This window comes from Mustela lutreola, chromosome 4 (genome assembly GCF_030435805.1).
Source record: "Mustela lutreola isolate mMusLut2 chromosome 4, mMusLut2.pri, whole genome shotgun sequence".
NCBI classification, from domain to species: Eukaryota; Metazoa; Chordata; class Mammalia; order Carnivora; family Mustelidae; genus Mustela; species Mustela lutreola.
This window is the reverse complement of record NC_081293.1, coordinates 29,867,273-29,888,201: the sequence shown is the minus strand read 5'-3', so window position 1 is coordinate 29,888,201 and position 20,929 is coordinate 29,867,273. Positions and strand designations below refer to the sequence as shown.

General features: G+C 37.4%; 1 protein-coding gene across 4 annotated transcripts in view; it reads left to right on the top strand.

Moving 5' to 3' along the window:
- Nucleotides 1-20,929, top strand: part of R3HCC1L (R3H domain and coiled-coil containing 1 like) — a 93,125-nt gene that overhangs the window by 8,372 nt on the left and 63,824 nt on the right. For 3 of the 4 annotated variants that reach the window (XM_059169252.1, XM_059169254.1, XM_059169251.1), the window contains exon 2: nucleotides 9,349-9,457. The exons of the other annotated variant lie outside the window; for it this stretch is intronic. The gene's annotated coding sequence lies outside the window, so the exon portion shown is untranslated. The remainder of the gene's footprint in view (nucleotides 1-9,348; nucleotides 9,458-20,929) is intronic. 4 annotated transcript variants of the gene reach the window in all.

The window sequence follows — 20,929 nt, the reverse complement described above, 5'->3', positions numbered from 1 at the left end:
GTGGTCAGTGCCTGGGCACAAAGAACAGGAACAATGAGGATAATCCAGGTATAGCTAGATGAAGAATATAGGGTAGATAAAAGAGTTAATTTTCTCTAGGACAGTTGGTCATTATTGGTAATCTTTGACAGAGTTTATATGTAAATGTAAACAGTTATAAAACCGTTCTTGTCAGACTGTGTCAATAGTACTTTGTTTTTAGAGGGTAATCCTTCATGAGTCCTTGCTTTTAATAAGGATTATCAGTCTCTTCTAAGGAAAAAACTTAGGTGTATGTCTGTACATGTATGTGTGTATATGTATACAAATACGTAATGTGTGCATGTGTGTTTTTAAGACTTTATTTATTTATTTGAGAGAGAGACGGTAATTGAGAGCATGAGAGAGGGGAAGATCAGAGGGAGAAGCAGACTCCCTATGGAGCCTGATGGTGGGACTCAATCCCGGTACTCTGGGATCATGACCCAAACCAAAGGTAGTCGCTCAGCCAACTGAGCCACCCAGGTGCCCAGCGTGTGTGTTTTTATGTATTTCCTCATTTAACTTGGCATTGACCTAAATTACTTCATATGACAATAATGTGCAGTAAAATTATATATATAATTTTATATAAATTTATATAAATTTTATGTATTTCTTTTTTGTAGTTTTAAGCCCATAATTTTACTTAGCTTTCCATCCACTCTCCAGTTTGGTTGTTTTGGGCAATGTTTTAATCCATCTCTGTCCTTTTATATTACTACTCTCTTTTACTGCTGTTATGCTGTTAATCGTACTTCCCCCAATAGATAAATGAGCAAATTTAATTAAATGTGTTATTTGCACTCTCCTGATCATTAATGAATTTGTAAGTAAGATCAGACCTACAGTCTTTCTAGTATTACAATTACTGAATTCTGGCTATCCACTCAAATGGTGATTATTTGCTTTAAATTTTTTTTATTTTTAAAGCTTCTATATTTTGTATGTTTATGTTCTTTCAGTATTACGAATATGAAGGTCTACCTAAAAAAAGGGAAAAACTTTTTTCCTGTAAGATTTTTCTTATTCCTTTCAATTGAAAATATTTTATTACGTATTTTTTGAGTGATGAACAATACATTTAAGATAAGAAATTCATCACTTGTTGTTTTTTGTATTTTATCAACAGACATATAGTTTAAAGTAGACAAGTTTTAAAAGTCAAATACTAAAAAAGGGATTTGTAACGAAATACAATGAATCCCCATGCTCTCTGGTTTCCTCACTAAAGGTAACCACTTTCAGCTCCTTAAGCTATTTCTTCTGGCATTTATGTATCTCCATGTTTCAAAATAATATATGTGCAGTGCTGTCTTTTTTCATTTTATATTGAGTCTCTATTATGGTAGAAAAAGCTATACTGTTCTTAAACCACCATCACTACTACTGTTCCTCCTCTAGCTTTCCAATTTAGTTATAATATTTGGTTAAATGAGATAGTTGATGTTGTGTTTACATTATTATGCCTGTGCAAATTTTACTTGCTGATAGGTCTGAAATAGTGGCCTCTCAGTGCATTTTTCCACAAGGTCAGTCATAGTAATCTGTCAGTTCTAATTTTCTTTCCTTTTAAAAAAATCTTTTGGCAGCTTCTCTTTGGAGACCTTCATTGTCCTACCGTCTGGGCCTACTTCACAGCTCTTCTCCTGGGAAGATTTCTCTTTGTTATCTTTAGACTTTTCTCTCCTTTTCAGTCTGATTCCCAGTATTGTAACCCTTATCTTCCTTATTCTTCATTTACCCTCTTACTTAGAGCACATCCTCTAATAGTTGTGTTGGATGAAAAAGATGGTACTATGGCAGAGAGCATGGGGATGACAGCCTTCAACCTTCTTGACTCTGTCACATAGCTTCAGTCTGAATTGTTGCCTTCTACTTTTGGTGCAGTTTGCATCCTGGAATCCTGGAATGTCCATTCACCCACATTCCTTCACTTCTCTCTTGTGTTAGATATCCTGTTTTCCGTACATGCCTTTCTTTGCTTTGGTTTATTTCTTCATTTGGTGTTAGAGGGTGATGAGACCATCACCCCACTCTCTAGAATATCTCCCCAGTCACAGTCTCCTTGAACAAAGAAGAATTGTTAATCTTACATGGTGGTTTTTTTTGGGGGGGGGGTGGAGTTGTTTATCTTACATAGTGGTTTTGGGGAGAGTGGAGTTCAGGGACTGGAGGATTTTAAGAGGTGGAGGTGGGGGTTAACATCATCTATAGAAGCATGGTTACTTGGGTGGTGCTGTTGTTCATTGGTTGGCAGTAGGGAATGTGATTCTGTCCCTGACAGTTTTGGCTTGTAAAAGTGCCTACTGGGTTGAGTTGTCCTTACCAATTGAATGGATTTAAAACCGATATTCCTGGCAGTTTTCCATGGCTACAAAGAATCCATCTTTTCTTGAATTTGTTAGAACTTTGAATTATTAGTCCTGTGGTAATTTTCTAAGAAAGTATACATAGGAGGTAATTTTTTGAGCCTTTTCATGTCAAAGTGTCTTTTCTTTTTCCCCTTTCCTCACATTTGATGAATATAGTTTGGATGAGTGTAAAATGCTAAATTGGAAATGTTTTTCTTCCAAATTTTGAAGGTATAGTTTTTTTCTCCTTGTCTTCTATTGCTCTTGAGAAGTCCTCAGCAAACATGGGAACCCTCTTCTTTTGTTTGGACCTACTCCTTGGAAACTTGTTGAGTTTCTGCTTTTATTCTGTAATAGTGATGTGGCTTGGTTGGGAGGGGGTCTTTGTCTATTTTTATGTAGTGCTGGGTATTTGTAGGTACTCAGAGGTCCTGGTAATCTACAACAGTTTGCATTTTTGGGGGAGTTGGTGTATGGGGATGGAGTAGGGAACAGTAGATCTTAGCTATTAACGTGTTCGCTTCATCACCCTGTTTGAAAGACCTCTGCACTTTTAGTCAGCCCATAAACCATAGATCATCCCTTCTACTTCTAAGTTCTGCAGAGATAACCTAAAGCTTTCTTTCAAGGGGTAGAAAGGGACCTAGGGTTCAACTACTCCTCAGATAGTCTCCATTTCACTTCCAATTCCAGAGGTGGTGCTGGCAATTCCTGACCCTTGTGTGAGTTTCTGGCTGTAAATTGGGTTGGGTCTCTGCTTTTTCCACTTCTGGATTGGGATTTGGCTTCCCAGGGACCTGCTATATAAATACCTGTATATGTTCCAACTTCCAACGTTGTGTTACTCTTTTCTCCTCTTTCCATCCTTGTTGATTTGTATGTTAAAAACCAAACTTTTCTATTAGTAGGATTTTGTAAAGCAAATTTATATGTGTATGTCCATTCCATTCTCTTAACCCACAGGGCTGGAAGGATTTGATAAGACTAACTATAACATTTTTATGTGAAATGATACTACATGATCATTATAATTTTAATACATGAAAGGCAAGTAATATCATATGGTGCTCAAAAATAATAACTAAATATGGGTCTGCAGAGAGGGTACTGTTATAGAAAAGGAAAAATGTCATGCCTCCCTTGATTGCGGGCTGTCCCTTTAATTTCTACAAATAATTTTTGGAAAAAACATAAAAATGATTCATCTTCATTATAAGAAACCTATCAAATACTGATAAAATATGAGGAAGAAAATAAGAATCACTTTGATTCCTCCACCCCGTGCTAACCACTGTGTGTTTTTTAGTCTGTTCTGTGCATTTACTAATGTATTTGTGCAAGTATGTTTAAATGAATCTTGTATTTTTTTAAAATATTTTATTTATTTATTTGACAGAGAGAGATCACAAGTAGGCAGAGAGGCAAGCAGAGAGAGAGGAGGAAGCAGGAGGAGAGAGGAGGAAGCAGGCTCTCTCTGCTAAGCAGAGAGCCTGATGTGGGGCTCAATCCAGGACCCTGAGATCATGACCTGAGCCAAAGGCAGAGGCTTAACCCACTGAGCCACCCAGGCACCCCGAAACTTGTATTATTTTACTTCCCCCTCTCCTTTTTTTCCCACCATAAATGTCTCTCTCTCTTTTTTTAAATTAAAGATTTCATTTATTTATTTGGCAGAGAGAGCCACAGCTGCTTGTGTTGAGGGAACACAAGCAGGAGGAGTCGGCGAGGGAGAAGCAGGCTTCCCACTGAGCAGGGAGTCCAATGCAGGGTTTCATGCCAGGACCCTGGGATCATGACCTGAACTGAAGGCAGAGGCTTAACGACTGAGCCATGCATGTGCCTCAATGTATATATCTCTTAAGAGGATTTTTTTTGTGTGCAGAATTTAGAGATAATATTAACAACATCTAATAGCTGCCATTTATTTGATTACAGATTATGTGCCAGGTTCTGTGCTAACATCTTTTTTTTTTTCTGTTTAATTTATGTTGATGTAATTTCAGACTGTAGGAGAGTTATAAGAATACAAAAAATTTACCCAGATATCTCAAACATTAACAGTTCTGTACATTTCCCTTTTCTCTGCCTCCCTCCCTTTCTCCTCTTCCCCTTCTCATTTCTCTGCCTCCCCCTTTCTCCCTCTATATATACACACTCTGTATATCTATTTCTTGAACTATTTGAGTAAGTTGCAGACCTATTTCCCTGAATACCTATACTTCAAAGTGTATTTTCTAAAAATAAGGATATTCTTTTATGTAACCACATTGCAGTTGTTAAAATCAGGAAATTATCATTGATTTAATATTATTATCTAATCTACAGACTTGTTCAAATTTCAGCCCTTGTCCCAATGATGTGCTTTTATAGCAAAAGAAAATTCTGGATCATGGTGTGCATTCCAGTAGTCATATCTCTTTAGTTCCCTTTAATCGGGAACATTTCCTCAGTCTGCTGGTTTTTTTTTTTTTTTTTTTTTTTTTTTTTATGACATTGACATTTTTGAAGAATTCAGGCCAGTTATTTTGTAGAATGCCTCTAATTTGGGCTTATCTGATGTTTTCTCATGATTGGATTTAGGTTATGCATTTTTGGCAGGAGCACCATAGAAGTAATGTTATGCTTCTCAGCGCAACATTGTCAGAAGGTGTAGGTTGTTGAATTACTGGTAAAGTGATCTTAGATCACTTCATTAAAAATCCATCCTTATTTCATACGTTAAAAAAAAAACACACTTCTTTTTTTTTCTCCCTAAGTTTTTTGAAAGGTAGTGCCTGCCGAGTTTTCCAGTGTAGTTAAAGATTCTTCCTTTTGTAATTTTTTTGGTGGTAAAATATACATAACAACATTGACCATTTTATCTATTTTTATGTGTATAGTGGGATTAAGTACATTCACTTTTTTTTTTTTTTTTTTTTTTTTTTTAGAGAGTGAATGTTCAGTTTTGTGCACATGTGAGCAGGAGTGGGAGAGTGAGGAGCAGAAGGAGAAAGAGAATCTCAAGCAGGCTTCATGCCAGTGCAGAACCAGATGCGGGGTGGAGGAGGGCTTGATCTCATGATGCGAGAGTCAGACACACAGTTGACTGAGCCACCCAGGCACCCCCACATTTTATTTGTAATTCTGAAGTATCTTTGAAAAAATAGTTTGAGACTTTATGAATGTCTTGTTACTTCTTAAACTTTTATTCACCAATTTTAGTATCAATCAGTGATTTCTGCCCGAGTCATTTTCATGAAGGTTCCTAAATGATGTTTAGTTCTGCCATTTTTTTTCTATTCTTATTTATTTGTTTTGTTGCTGTCCCTGATTTGGCCAGTGGGAGCGCCTTCAAACTGATTTGTCTCCTTTTGGCTTGCCCTTCTCATTCTTTGAGTACTGCCTTACTTTTTAATCACAACAAAATGTTTGAACTCATCTTGTACTTTCCCATCTTGAGCCCTGGAATGAGTTATTTCTTTAAGGAACTCTGAAAGGTACCTTTTAGTAGAGAATGGTTTTAAAAGCCATGATCTGGATTCTTGATGCCCTTGTTAGTACTGGGTAACATTGCTCCAGGCCCTCTTGGCAGGCATCTAGGACACAGATGTGTGTGGTGTATGTGTGTACGTGCACACACACTCAGTACGTCTTCATCTGTCTACTGAAAGCACGGAGTTTATGCTGCTACCTCTGATACTAGCCACTCTGCAGGGTTTATTCTGTCCTTCCTTCATTCTGTACCCTCTTCCAACAGTGAGAAACCTAGCCTTGTTATTTGTATTTTTACTTACTGGCTCAATCCTAGAATATCAGAAAGTAGATTAAGATTCGCTTACTTATGCCACTATTTAAAAGATACTTACAGGGGTGCCTAGGTGGCTCAGTGGGTTAAGCCTCTGCCTTCGGCTCAGGTCGTGACCTCGGGGTCCTGGGATCAAGCCCCGTGTTGGGCTCTCTGCTCAGCAGGGAGCCTGCTTCCTCCTTTCTCTCTGCCTGCCTCTCTGCCTACTTATGATCTCTGTCGGTCAAATAAATAAATAAAATCTTAAAAAAAAAAGAAGATACCTACTAAGGAGAGTTCTATATATATATATAGCCACTGTCAAATAGGGTAGCTAATACCCATGAACTGTGTTGTAAGTGTAAAATATACACTGGATTTCAAAAACTTACCATGAAATAAGGAATGTCAGATATATCATTAGTGTTTTAGTATTATCTTTATGTTGATTATACCTAAAATATTGAGATATTTTAAGATATTTAGATAAGATATATTAATAAAATTAATTCTACCTATTTTATTTTAATGTGGCTACTGGAAAATACTAAACATACTAAAGCCTATGTGGCTCCCATTATGTTTCCTTTGGACAGTGCTGATCTAAAAACCATGTTTAAAAGTTACTTGGATTAGTTTTCTCTCTCCAGCATTCTTCCTTCCCTCACATGGTTATGTTAGTCATTTGAAATATAGTTCAGTTCTATTTTTATTCTAAGTTTTTCTCCCCATCCTAATTGATCTTCCTTATTTTTGGGTATGTGAAACATTAACATGGTTTCAGAAGTCAGAATTGTACAAAAAATACATACTCAGAGCAGTGTCACCCTTCTTTCTCCCTTACCACCTGTTTGCACCCACCCTCTGATAGATAGCCAGCTTCATCATTCTCTGAATTATCCTTTCTATGTGTTTTTCCCCCAGGAATGATACATGTATATTTTGTTATTTCCTCTTCTTTTTTACACAAAAGGTGCATATTATAGATAACTCTTTTATACTTTGGTTTCCTTATTTAACACAGTATGTTTTGGAATTCATTCCATATCAACTTTAGACTCACATTCTCTCTCTGTCTTTTTCTCCTTCTGACAGTTGTATAGTATTACCCTATTGTTAGGATGGTAACCATTCTTTTATGCTGTTTCCAATATTTTGCATTTGCAAACTGCTGCAGAGACTAACCTGGTCATGCATATTTTTGTATGTTGTAAAGAAATGTTTGGGTAGATTCCTAAGATGGGACGGTTGGGTCAGAAGTTTAGAAGCTTGTATAATTTTCATAAATATTACTAAATACACTTCTTTGGGGGTTGTACAAATTTGAATTCTTACCAGCGGTGTATGAGAGTGTTCATTTCTCCACAACCTTATCATCAGAGTGTGTTAATACTTCTTAATTTTTGCTGACCTTATAGGTAAGAAGTATCTCCATATAGTTTTAATGTTTTTGTTTGTAGTAAGGCTGAACATCTTCTCATGTGAATAAAGGTCATTGAAATACCTTTTTTATGTGAATTGTCTTGTGTCTTTTTATTAATTTCTCTATTAGGGTTTTTTCTTCCTCAGTTTTTAAGAGTTCTTTATTTTAGGGATATTAGCTCTTTCTAAGTTGTATACATTATACATATTTTCTCCCAGTTTGTCAGTTGTCTTTTGACACAGTGCGTGTGTGTATGTTTAGGCTTTTATTTTATCTAGTTTAATTTTTCAGTCTTCTGTTGCAGCTGAATTTTGGGTTATAGTTGGAATACCTTTCCCTTTCCCCCAGGTAGAGAAGAATTTACTTACTTTCTTCAAGTATTTGTATTATTTTAGTTATTTCATTTAGATCCCTGCTCCATTTAGAGTTTTTAAAATGAATATTATATAAATTTAATAATTTTTTTCCAAATGCTAACTAGTTCCCTTGGCTATTTTTTCTTTAAAAAGTCTAATTTGCCCCAGTGTTTTGAGATGCCCCCTTTAGCATACATTAAATTTCCATTGAATTTATTTCTGGACTTCCTACTCTTTTGCACTATCTATTTCTGTACCACTATCACTCTATTAATTATAGAGGCTTGATAATCTATCGAGGGATAACTTTTAACGTTTCTAATGCTTCATTGGCTGGTCTTACATCTTTATTTTTCTGTTAAGCTTTAGGAATCAGCTGTCTATCTCCATAAGAGAGTTTGCTTAAATGAGATTTTTATTGGGATTATGTTAAATTCATAATTTGCTTGAGGGAGAACTGACATCTTTATGATGTTGAATTGTGTTGAATCCATTTGTTTAAATCTACTTTTGTGTCTCAGGAATGTATCAAGATTTTTATATTGGTTTTGTACCCTTCTTGTTATATTTTCCATTTTTAAAAAACTCAATATGTTTGTAGGTCTTTATATCAATATTTATAGAGCTACATTATTCTTTCTAATGACTGTCTATTTTTCTATAGTTTAGATGTACCATAATTTATTTAACCTTGCCCTTATGGGTGCACAGTAAAGTTGTTTATAATTTTTCACAATTATAAATAGTTCTGGAATAAGTATTCTGGTAGAAGTTCATTATCTGAAATTTGTTAAAATGCTTTATACATTAATAAAATATATACCTCCACCAGCAATGTGTAAACTTTATTCAGTCTCCATTTACCAAAACAGGACCTTATTGCTCTATTTTTTAATCTTTGTCAGTTTGATGGACAAAAAAAATTTTTGCATTTCTCTGCTAACTGATATGCTTTATTTTTTCTTTGCTAGTTTATTTTTTAGCCATCCAACCATCCATTCAGTGTATTCTTACTGAGTAGCTGCCATGTGCCATCCTGTAAGTTAGAACTGTAATAATGACTAGAGCTTGATCATCTTTTTGTGTTTTTCATCATTTGTATTATTTTGTTTTTTATCTCTCTCTCTCTTTATCTCTCTTTAATGGCAGTTAATAGGCACTTCTGCCCTCTCAGATTAGTTCTCAGAGGACTGAGAATGAGAAGATATGACATTTTTTATTCTTTTTGGTTGATGGGCTTCTAAGAAGTATTTCTGTCATTTGTGTTTATTTTCATTTCACATTCTATGGTAGTTCTGTGGTAGATTAATGACTGTGTTATGCTCTTAGTATTCACAAAATGAGATAATGAAAGTTAACTGCATAGACTAGTGTCAGAGAAGTGATAATTATGTTATTTTTATAAAAATAACTTTTATTATTATTATTTTCCAGGTGAGACTGCTGTTTATCAGAAGGAAAGCTTTGTGCTGTTTGCCTTTAGACACAATCTATCTGCATGTTCTAGAATTTTATTATTCAGAAAATAAATGTCATTTATTTGGTAAGTCAATTAACTCTGATTTCTGCAAATATTATAGAAGTATTGTTTATTTACTCTAAATATTTGTTTGCTTGTTTATATATATTTTTTTCTTTAGTGTCATTTTAATTGTAACTCTCACGTAAAACAGGTTTGAGAGTGGCAACTTCCTGAAGGACTAAGGGTCTCTTAAAGATTTTCCTCTCTTCACACTTAATTTTGGTGTTTGTTGTAAAGAGAACGGGGGCTGGTTAAATATTAGCATTAGTTCTCAAAACTGAAATACTAGCTTTGCTCTTTTTTAGTGTGTCTCCACCATAAGAACTGAGAATTGACATCCTTCCTGTCAAGCTCTAGAGCTTCCGTCCGGTTCATACAGGCAGCAGTAAAGAACCTCTGTTATTGTATGAATCAGTTATATCTTCAGTATGGCATAATGAAGCAGAATGAAGAATGCTATCAAAGAAATTAGAAATGAAAAATAATGAGGAATATAGTGAAACTGATTTTAATTGTTTACTATTACACTAAAGGTTTTTTTTTTTAAATAAGTTTTTTTTCCCAGGAAGACATAGTAAGTTGATATGATCACTGTTTTATAAGAGGCTCTTCTTACCCACATTCTCTTAATGATCTTTTCAGTCTGTTCCAGCTTCTGATTCTTTTTTTTTTAAGATTTTATTTATTTAGGGACGCCTGGGTGGCTCAGTGGGTTAAGCCGCTGCCTTCGGCTCAGGTCATGATCTCAGGGTCCTGGGATCGAGTCCCGCATCGGGCTTTCTGCTCAGCAGGGAGCCTGCTTCCCTCTCTCTCTCTCTCTCTCTGCCTGCTTCTCCATCTACTTGTGATTTCTCTCTGTCAATAAATAAATTAAAAAAAAAAATCTTAAAAAAAAAAAAAGATTTTATTTATTTAGGGACGCCTGGGTGGCTCAGTAGGTTGAGCTGCTGCCTTCGGACGAGTCATGATCCTAGGGTCCTGGGATTGAGTCCCACATCCGGCTCCTTGCTCAGCAGGGAGCCTGCTTCTCTCTCTGCTTCTACCTGCTGCTCTGCCTGCTTGTGTTCTCTCTCTCTCTCTCTCTCTCTCTGACGAATAAATAAATAAATAAAACCTTTAAAAAAAAGATTTTGTTTATTTATTTGACAGAGATCTCAAGTAGGCAGGCAGACAGGCAGAGAGAGAGGGGGAAGCACTAAGCAGAGAACCTGATGTGGGGCTTGATCCCGGGACCCTGGGATCATGACCTGAGCTGAAGGCAGAGGCTTTAACCCACTGAGCCACCCAGGTGCCCCTCCAGCTTCTGATTCTTATGTGTCACCAGTGTTTACCGGAAAGCTGATATGTAGGGTGAAAGCTTTAGTGGTATTGAGAGGGTCAGTCATAGCAGATGTCACAAGATTATCATACTTGGGTGCTGCTGAAGCATGTGGCAAAAAATTGGAAACTAATGAAGGGGTAGTGGTGACTTACTGAATTTTCTATTAAATGGTTTTACACAGCAATATATAATGAAAAGTAAATATTGACGTTGACAGCTGAGCTTAAAGTATTCTCAAATAAAATCTGAGGATGAGGAGCCACAACTACAGAAAAAAAAGGAAAGATTTTCCATTCATATCTTTTTTGGTGGTCTCTTTGCTTTTGTTAGCATCAGAAAGCTGACTTCTGATGTTCTTGTGTATGTATGGCTTGTGTGAGTAAAGGCATGGGATTTCATTGTGCATGAGTCTGAAACGGCCCCGATCTGAAGGCATACCAAAGTGAGTTTTAATCTTGGTTATTTAAAATCTCCTTGTACCTGTCTTATTAGGAGTATTATTTTTTTTAAGAAGAAACTAATTTGCAACTGGCTATAAAGAGTGACATTGTGTCCGGGAAAATGCTGTACTAACACACTGCGTTGTCCCACAAGAGTACTTCCCAAGTCCCTGAACGCAGTGCTAACAATCTGTGACGGCCTGTGAATTGTTGGGCAGCGGTTGGGGAAGTCGGCCAGCAGTGTGAGGTGGTTGTGTATAAGTTGTGGGGAGGGGAACAAATGAGAGAAGAGCAGAGCAACGCAGGTTCTGTGGGCAGTTTGAATGGAAGCTGTTGTTAGCTTTGCTAAAATGTCTGTGAAGTGAACAACAGCCAGAGTGTGGGGGCCTTTGGTGGAGAAGAAAATCGGGTATTTCATGTTTCCTTTCAGGGTGTCATTGTTTTCATTCTGTCATCAAAACTGTAAGGCTGTGTTCTTTTGATGAGAGTATGGATTGGATAGATTTAAAAAATTTGAAGACGCTAGAAATACCACTTCATGCCAGGAAATGAGATTATAAAAGTCCAGGTGATATGGATAGTACTTATTTTTTTAGGAATTATTGTAATGGTAGTAAGGTCAGTTTTCATATCTAGATCCAGAATGACTGGGCCTTTATCTGAGACAAATGTATATCCTGTTATTTATTTATATTAGATTTTATATACACATATATTAGTTCTTGTGCAACTGCATGCAGAGAGGCAAAGGCTATAAATCTCTATATTAGATTTTATATACACATACCGTCAAGTGGTGGTGTTTTAGAAACACTTGGCCAGCTAGAACAGTCTTCATTGGAACAAGGCATATGTTTCTGAGTATTTCTAGATTGTGGAATAGAATTCAATGTGGGTCAAGTTATGGTTCAATATGGTTCAGCCTTTGGCTCTAGGTAGACTAGTTTCTTTAACTGTCTCCACAGTAACATTCTTTGACTTACTGCCTCTTCATATTAGTTAGGCTATTCCTTCTTGGAATATCTCCCTCCGATTCTCTTTCTGTAAACCAGCTTGTAAAGGCCTACCTCCAATTTCACCTACTTTATGACATCTTCAACCATTACAGGCACGTAGTGATACTTCTCTTTCAGGGTTTTTATCATTTACTGCTTTTGTCTCTATTTGGCTATCATATATTACCTTAACATTTTTTGAAAAAAATTTTTTTACCTTCCCAATTAGGTGGGGACAACTTAAAGGGGGGTTACATTATTCATGTGGTTCAGACCATGTTACATTATTGTAGTCTTACTTTACAATCTCCATTGTCCCGGTACAGTGCAGTATCTGCACTTAATAAATACTTGTTTGACTCCGAGAAAATGCCATTACCTGTTGTTAGCTTTTCCAATCTTTAACATTTATCTTTCTTTTTTATCATAAGAATAATAGATTAAAATGCAGTTTAAGTACCTGAGTCATGTTTGTTCAGTACACTACTTCTTGGAAAGCCTTCTGCAGTGTTTGTTACAGGCTTCCTGATTTTTAAAGGAGCATTGCTCTGAAGTTACTATATTCTAAGGTAATTACATATTTGTTTTTCTTGAATCTCTAATTAGTAAACCTTCAATCTGCATATAAGAAAAGCTCTCATTTGTTAATTTTCTAATGTTTTCTTTGCCTGCTTTGAAGTGAAACTTCTTTTGGTTTTTCAGATTCTTACCAGCCACATTTGGCCTTCACGCTTGCTAGTATAGCCACAAGGAGGGAAGAGAGAGGGGCCAAGTTGTGACTGTATCTCTAACACAGGGATTCCACCACCTTTGCACTTACTCTGCTATTGCTATTGCACTTTTTTTTATTAAGATTTTACTTATTTATTTGACAGAGATCACAAGTAGGCAGAGAGGCAGGAAGAGAGAGAGGGGGGGCGGAGTAGGCTCCCTGCTGAGCAGAGAGCCCGATGCGGGGCTTGATCCCAGGACCCTGGGATCACGACCTGAGCTGAAGGCAGAGGCTCTAACCCACTGAGCCACCCAGGGGCCCCTTGTTTCGTTTTTAAAGCTCTTCTCTGCAATCTGTTGTTTCACCCCAATTTATTTATTTATTTTAGAGGATGAGTGCCCATGAGCAGGAGGAGGGACAGAGGGAGACAAACAGACTCCCTTTTGAGCAGGGGAGCCTGACATGAGGCTCAATCCCAGGACCCTGAGATCATGACTTGAGCCAAAACTGGGCATTTAGCTGACTTAGCCACCCAGGCACCCCTACTCCAATTTTAGAAGGCATATATTCTAGTCTACCATAGTAGTTAAGTGCAGGGACTTTGGAGTCCTAACCAACACTTTGAAGCTATGTGATTTTAAGTAACTTAAGTTTCAGATTTCTCATCTGTAAAATTGAGGTAATAATCATAGCTACATCTTCGTATATAGTCAGGAGCAAATGAGGTAATATATATAACAGCACAGATTAAGCCTAGTGGCTTCTACTTTGAAAATTTACTGGGTGGCTTATTAGCTTTAGTCTTAATAGCTTTAGTCTCTCCCTAAAAGGAGAGAAAGATCAAATTTAATGCATGTCAAGTTTGAGGTACAGTCCTAAAGTCTTGTCCATTTCAACTCTCTCGCTTGTCACCTGTAGGATATTGGAGTAAGACCCAGGATAGACCCAGGAGAGGAACTGATTTCTAAGAAGTCTAGAAATACAGACCAACCTCCAGATGTCTGCTGAGGGAAAGAAGTTTAGGAGGGAGTTTTTCCTTTCTCTTTTCCCTTGATACATATGTGGAGTAGGAAGTGGAGCTTTCTCTCCACCATTTTCTCTTACATGTTACATTGCTACTGTTCAGTTATAGTAAGGTTTTGGTCTGACTACATTTTGAAGTGGTCATTAATAGGTGCGCTAATGCACTAACATTAAACTTCCAACAGTTAAGTTGGTGAACGATGGGGTTACCATGTCAGTGGAGTGTGAAAGAGACTAAGCTCTGGACTGTTTCCCAGCCTATAAAGCATGAAATCAGTTGGTGCCGATGCATGGCGACTCTCGCCACTGGAATGTAAAATAACTTGAGGACATGAATTGTGTTTCGTTGTGAGGAAAACCTTTTCATACCATAGTGTGTTTATGTATTTTGGTGCCCCTGCGATCCTATTGGAATCATATATACAGTTTCATTGTCTTGATAATCAGATTTTTCATGAAATATTTCTTCCAGTTATGCGAACTGTATTCTTGTGCAACTGCATGCAGAGAGGCAAAGGCTATAAATCTCTAAGACAGACTAATACTAATATACTGTAGCTGTTATATCCTGTTGAAGATTACATCTGAAAATACCATCTTCAGTAGGTATTTGATGTACAAGTTTCTTCTGTTTTTAGACTGATTTGAAAGTGCACTCTACATTCTGCCCTGAAGCTTCCTCCAGTCTATGATTTGTGTTAGCACTTTCATTGGTTGCTGTTCCCGTGCTCACATGTGCCTCTGGTGAAAGGAAGTATGGAAAGAAGGCTAATGTTTTCAAATGGTTGGGGGAGTTGGTAGGAAGAAGTATAGAGATTCTTCTAAGGGGAATAGAAGAGAGGGAGTTCTCTCCTGACACCTGGTGAGATTCTTCACCATATGGCTTTGAGGGTGAGGCAAGGTGAATGAGGAAGTTTCAGAGACAATAGTGAATTATTATTGTCAGCACTTTTAAGGCTGGAAGGTTATTGGAAATAGGCATGCCATGAAAGCATTAAAGTTCTTCCATTCTTATCCTCTTTGGTTTTCGTGTTTTACTGCAGTGGTCTTTGAACTCTGTTTGCTTGCTTTTGTATTTATACAGAAGCAGATTTGTGAATATTTATGAATTAATACATTATTGTAAGAGACCATCCTGCTGAATATCAAGCAGTGTATTTTAACAGTTAAATGCAGGAACTTTGAAATTCTAACTGGTGCTCAAAACTGTGTGATCTTGAATTACTTAAGCTTCAGGTTTCTCATTTGTAAAACTGGGGTAGTAATAACCATCCCGTAGTATTATAGTTGGAATCAAATGAGATCTTACATATATATATATATATATGTATATATGTGAATGTGTGTGTGTATATGTATATATGTAATTATCTTACATATATACATATAATTATCTTACATATATACATATACACACACATTCACATATATACATATATACATATACACACATGTATATATGTAAGGTAATTACATATATACATATACACACATATATGTACATATAATACAAATTATATATAATTAATTATATATACATATATATGTATATGTGTATATATATATAAACATTTAGCGTAGTCCCTGTCACATGGTAAATACTCATTAAATGGTAGTTGGGGTTATTTTTTCCTCTTTTTCTTCCTCTGCTACTACTCTTGGTACTACTTTACCACTTCTTCAGTTTTTCTTATAGGACCTAAACCTTAATGAAACAGAAAACATAATTAGATATGGTTCACAGCAGCAGATTTTGAAAAATAATGTCATTGTTCTCTTAGACATTGCTTACTAGATCTTAACTAGATAGAAGCTCTGTAAAAAGACTTTTTTCATGAAAGGAAAGGATTGTTATGTTGGCTTAAGATAGCCTTGCAAATGAATATAAGAAATTATTTTAAAATGTATTTGGTTAATGGAAATAAAACAGCCTTTCTTGAACTTAAGGAGTTTATAGAAATAAGAGTTCAAAGTATTGTCATTTCTTATTACTCACATATACAAGCTGCTTTTTCTGAAGAAGTGCCTTTTAAAAAAATTCTTATGAGGAAGTGTTTTGTCTGGTGTTAAGAATAGTCATAGTAGAGTTCTTGTCCCATGTATGAAGCACTTTTTTTGTGGGAATGGGATGGAAAAGTCTTCCTGATCTTTTATACTAATGGAGTTGAGCACTAGTGTGGATAATATATTTGGTTTTGTTCTGCATTATGTGATTATTTTTGCATCATGATTAGCTTCCTGATTAAACTTTGTTCAGCTAGTATTTCCGGAACACATACGGGGTGAAAAAACTGGGTAAGGCAATATGATGAGGATAAGACTACTAGTTCTTGTTGATATGAGACCTGGGTTCTCATCTCCGTTCCTACTCACATAGCTGTAAGTCCTGGGTGAATTCCTCAACCACTTTCCTCATCTTTAAAATGAGGAGGTGATACCACTTGGTTTTCAAAGATCTTTTTTAGCTTGAAGCTTTTTAGATAGATACAGAGGGAGTTTGGCAGTTGGGAAATGCAGCAGTGACACATTTTGGCCACCAGAGGGTGAAGTCCAGTCAGTCAGCTTGTGCTATGTTTTGACAAGAAGGTAGCATCCTTGGAAATGAGGAGGTCACGTTGCTCTTATATCCATTTTGTTTAAATAAGTTATGGAGCTTCTCACTCTTCTCATTCTACTTGGATTAAATATATTTCTGCTTTTGTTATTGTTAGCCTTCTAGGTAGGACTGTGACAAATATGGAGGAAAGGAGAAGAGTAGAGGTTTCTAGTTGCCAGGGATTCATCAAATTTTGTTCTCCAGGATAGTGAGTAGCCACTCACAGATGACCTGTGGGCAACTTTGGTGAGAGACACAATAGTATGGGTGACCAAATTCAGTTATTTGTGGTCGCCTTCTTACCCCCAGATACACAGGCATACACAAAAGTGATACCGAATTCTAATTACTTCCACTGTCTTTGTAAATCCCCAGAATGAAAATGATAGATCTGAGAAATATAATAGAATGAGCACAGTACTTATAATTAAAACCTAGGTACCAACCTTTCTTTGTCACTTAATATCTGTTTAACCATGGGCATCACAATCTCAGATCCTCAGTTTTCTTATTTGGAAAATCAAGATGTTGAATTCTGACCTATGCAATCCCTTTCAGTAATGTAATTCTGAGGTTCTTTAAAAATTCTTTAATATTTATGTGAAGGGCAGTGATATTCTTTTTTTTTTTTAAAGATTTTATTATTTATTTGACAGAGAGAGATCACAAATAGGCAGAGAGAGAGAGAGAGAGAGGAGGAAGCAGGCTCCCTGCTGAGCAGAGAGCCTGATGCAGGACTCGATCCCAGGACCCTGAGATCATGACCTGAGCCGAAGGCAGCGGCTTAACCCACTGAGCCACCCAGGCGCCCCAAGGGCAGTGATATTCTTGATACAACATTATAATTAAGTAGTATCTTACAAAAATAGTACGTAATTTCTTTCTTTTTTGGGCAAGAAACAAGACTTTAAGTGTTGTTAAGGCATTAACATTAAAGTAAACTACATAAGAGCAGGAAGAAAAACACTCCACTGAGACATTTTTCTAACCCCACAAACAAATTCTCTAGACCATAGGCTCAGGATGCAACAAGTCTTTCAAGAGGGGCCACGCTGTGGTAGGAGCCAGGCCAAGCTAACTTGGGAAATAGCTGATAATGAAGCGTTCATAGGGAAAGTCATTTGGGGATAAGAGACCTTGAAAAAAGAGGACATCTGTATCACAAAGAGAATCTGTATCAAAAAGCTGGAGTCAGAGTCAGAGTCCCATTTCTTCCAGCTACATAGGTGAAAATAACTTTGATACAGGGTCCAGTTATATGAGTCTGAGTTGCCATCTGAGAGCACTAGATAACGTGGAAGGAACAGAGAGGATATGGAGTCCAGGTAGACAAGCTGAGATGAGTGTCTAGAAGGTGACAGAGGGAATGGATGCAGAAGTGTGTTTATGAAAACAGGCAAGGATTAGTACTTACAATGTGATATGTACACAAGAGAGTAGAATTTCAGGATTATGAGCAAAAGACAAAATTTTAACCTGTCCTGGCTTTAATTAAGCATCATCCTTGGGTGTTGGTAGGCAGGGTCTGCTTGGTATACCCAAAGCTCCACACATTTGAGGCTAGTGAATTTATCACTGACAAACACTACATGGTTTGTATGGTCCTGATGGCTTTACACTCCAGTGGGTACACATATTCACAGATCTGTGCACTAATACTGCAGAATGCATTTCACAGAATTGGCTAGTAAAAGATTTGGCAGGCAAGCTAGCTTTCTGAGTGCTCCTAGGAATGGAGCCCAGCTGTTCCCTTTGGGCTTTGAGCTGTTGGAATTTATTGGGATAGCAGCTAGAAAGAATGAAACTGTAACATTTTCAGCCTAGTTCATGACAGCAAAGCAGAGGTGTTAGAATTTCTGTTCTAGAGGTTTACACTGCAAGTAACTTAACCTGATTGTGTGTCTTAATATTACTGGGCTCCTGACCGCTGAAATATGGCTTGGATCGATGGTGGTTTGGAGAAAGTAGAAAGAGGGCTATCCATCATTCAGAGGCTCCATAGAAGCTGCCTGATAATGCTGCTTTCACCAAGCAGCCATCTGTCCATCCATCCATCAGTAGGATGAAATGAGATTTAGCGGAACAGGCAGCCGTAACTCTGAGACACTTTCTGACCAACAATTGCAGCCCTGGCCTGAGTCTGACCACAAAGCACAGCACTGGGGTTTGGCGGGATGTGGCAGCAAGTGCAGTCTCATTCCCGTCAGCACAAGCCTCGAGTGTGTTCAGTATGAGACCAGAGCACAACCCTACTTCCCATACAGTTTGATAAACTTGGGGTGACCAGGCAACATTACAAGTTGAACAGATCTTTTTGATGGAGAGTGAGTTTGGCTTGGAGAAGAAAAAAGAATTAAGACCTGATTTCATATTGCTGGAATCCCACCACAGTGTAGCCTTTAACCTATGTCTTATGTTGGCAGAATGCTTTGTAAATGCTAATGAAGCAGGATGACCACCTTTTTCTCAATTGAAAACACTGGGTACTTTCGGCAACTCCCAGTTTTGTAGTATTGAGCGATAAGGCTAAATTAAATTCAAGGATAATTCAGTGATTTTATTTTATACAAATTCTTTTTCCTGTTAATTTGAAATTTATACCTAGATTGTTAGGTAGCAGAAATTGAATTTTATTTCTCATATTTCTCTCTACTTTATATTAGTGGTGTCAGTATGAAGGAAAGAAAAGAAAATATGTATAGAAAAATGGGTAAAAGACTAGAAGCAAGAAGCTGGATTACTCCTAAAATGAATAATCAGGCTCTGCTTGAGTGTTAACTGTCGTCTTCCTGCTTCCCTGCTTTTCCAGGGCGCTGAGCTGTCTAAGAGCCTCTTGGTCAGTACAGATCTTTCTTGACTAATGATGGGGTTACGTCCTGATAAACCCATTGTAAGTTGAAAATATAAGTTGAAAGTATGTTTAATATACCTAACTTACTGAACATAATAGCTTAGCATGGCCTAACCTAAATGCTGTCCTTTACATTAGCCTGTAGTTAGGTAGAATCATCTAACACACAGCCCGTTTTATAATAAAGTGTTAGTATCTCATGTAATATATTGAGTACTGTACTGAAAGGGAAAAACAGCATGGTTGCTTGGGTGCAGGGTGATTTTAAGTGTATCTGTTGTCTGTCCTTGCGATGCTGTGGCTGATGGGGAGCTGTGGCTCGCTGCCATTGGCCAGCATCACTAGGAAGTATTGTACCGCATTCCACTAGCCCAGGGAGAGGTGGAAATTCAGAGTATGGTTTCTACTTGATACATATGTGTTCCCACTGTTGTAAAGTTGTAAAATTATTAAATCAAGTCATTGTAAGGCAAGGACTGTAGGTACAGCTCTGTGCTCATGTTGCCTGTCCTGTTCCGTTTCCTATCATGGCCAGCTTGACTGTGTTCTTGCAGTGGTCACTAAAGACCTCAGCCCCTGCTCTTTGTTCTGAAGCCTTGCTTTTCATTTCAGGTTGGGGGAGGGGTCAGGGGAGCCTAATGTACCGGAGATGCCTCGGAAATGAGAGCCTTGGATGAATTCCTGGGCCTATTGATCCACCGGCAGTTTATGCATCCTGACATTCATAATCTCAGTAGGCTGCTGATGTTCCTGATTAATGGGCCCAGGGGCTGTCCATCCGTCACTTCACATTAATTACTGAAGAGGTGTTTTTCCAGTGATTTACCTGACAGCGGGCTGTGATAAATACCCCTAAGCAGAGTGGGCAGTGATTAATCATGGGGGCCACACCCCTCCCCCAACTTTCCCTTCCCCCTAACCACAGGCCAGCATTGGGACCTGACCAGAGAGTGCCCCCTCCTCATAAACTATCTATCTCTATAATTGCTTGTGGATGCATATTTATTGGGGCAATGGACCTGGCAGATAGCATTCTAGAATTTTTGCCAAAGATGATGAAAAATAAATCTTCCCAGTAGGAAGAGTAACTAGTATGTTTTTACATGGAGCAGAAAAGTATATATGAGCTGCCTTTATGTTGCTTTTAAGAAATCTGATAGAAATATTGCCTACATGCTCTGCCTGTGCTCAGCACTATGGTAGTTGCTTTGTGAACTTTAAAAGGAGGAGAAGGTATAGTTTTTGTTTTTGTGATTTTTTTTTTTTTTAATGTCTATTCAGGGAGAATCTGTGAACACATATGAGAAATTAGAGAACATTTCAAGGTACTAATATAATCTTTGGAGGATTGGGATAGAACTCCAGGGTTTCTGTTCCTACTTTGGTCTTAGAAAATGAAATTTAGTAAAATATTTGAATATTAAGTACTTTCCATATGTTAGGCACTCTGTTCAACCCTGGAACTATGAAGATGAAAGTATTACAGCACAGACCTTGGGAAGGAAAGCTTGTGCCCTTGGCTTCAGTTCCTCAAGCTTTAAAATCAGCTTTTCCA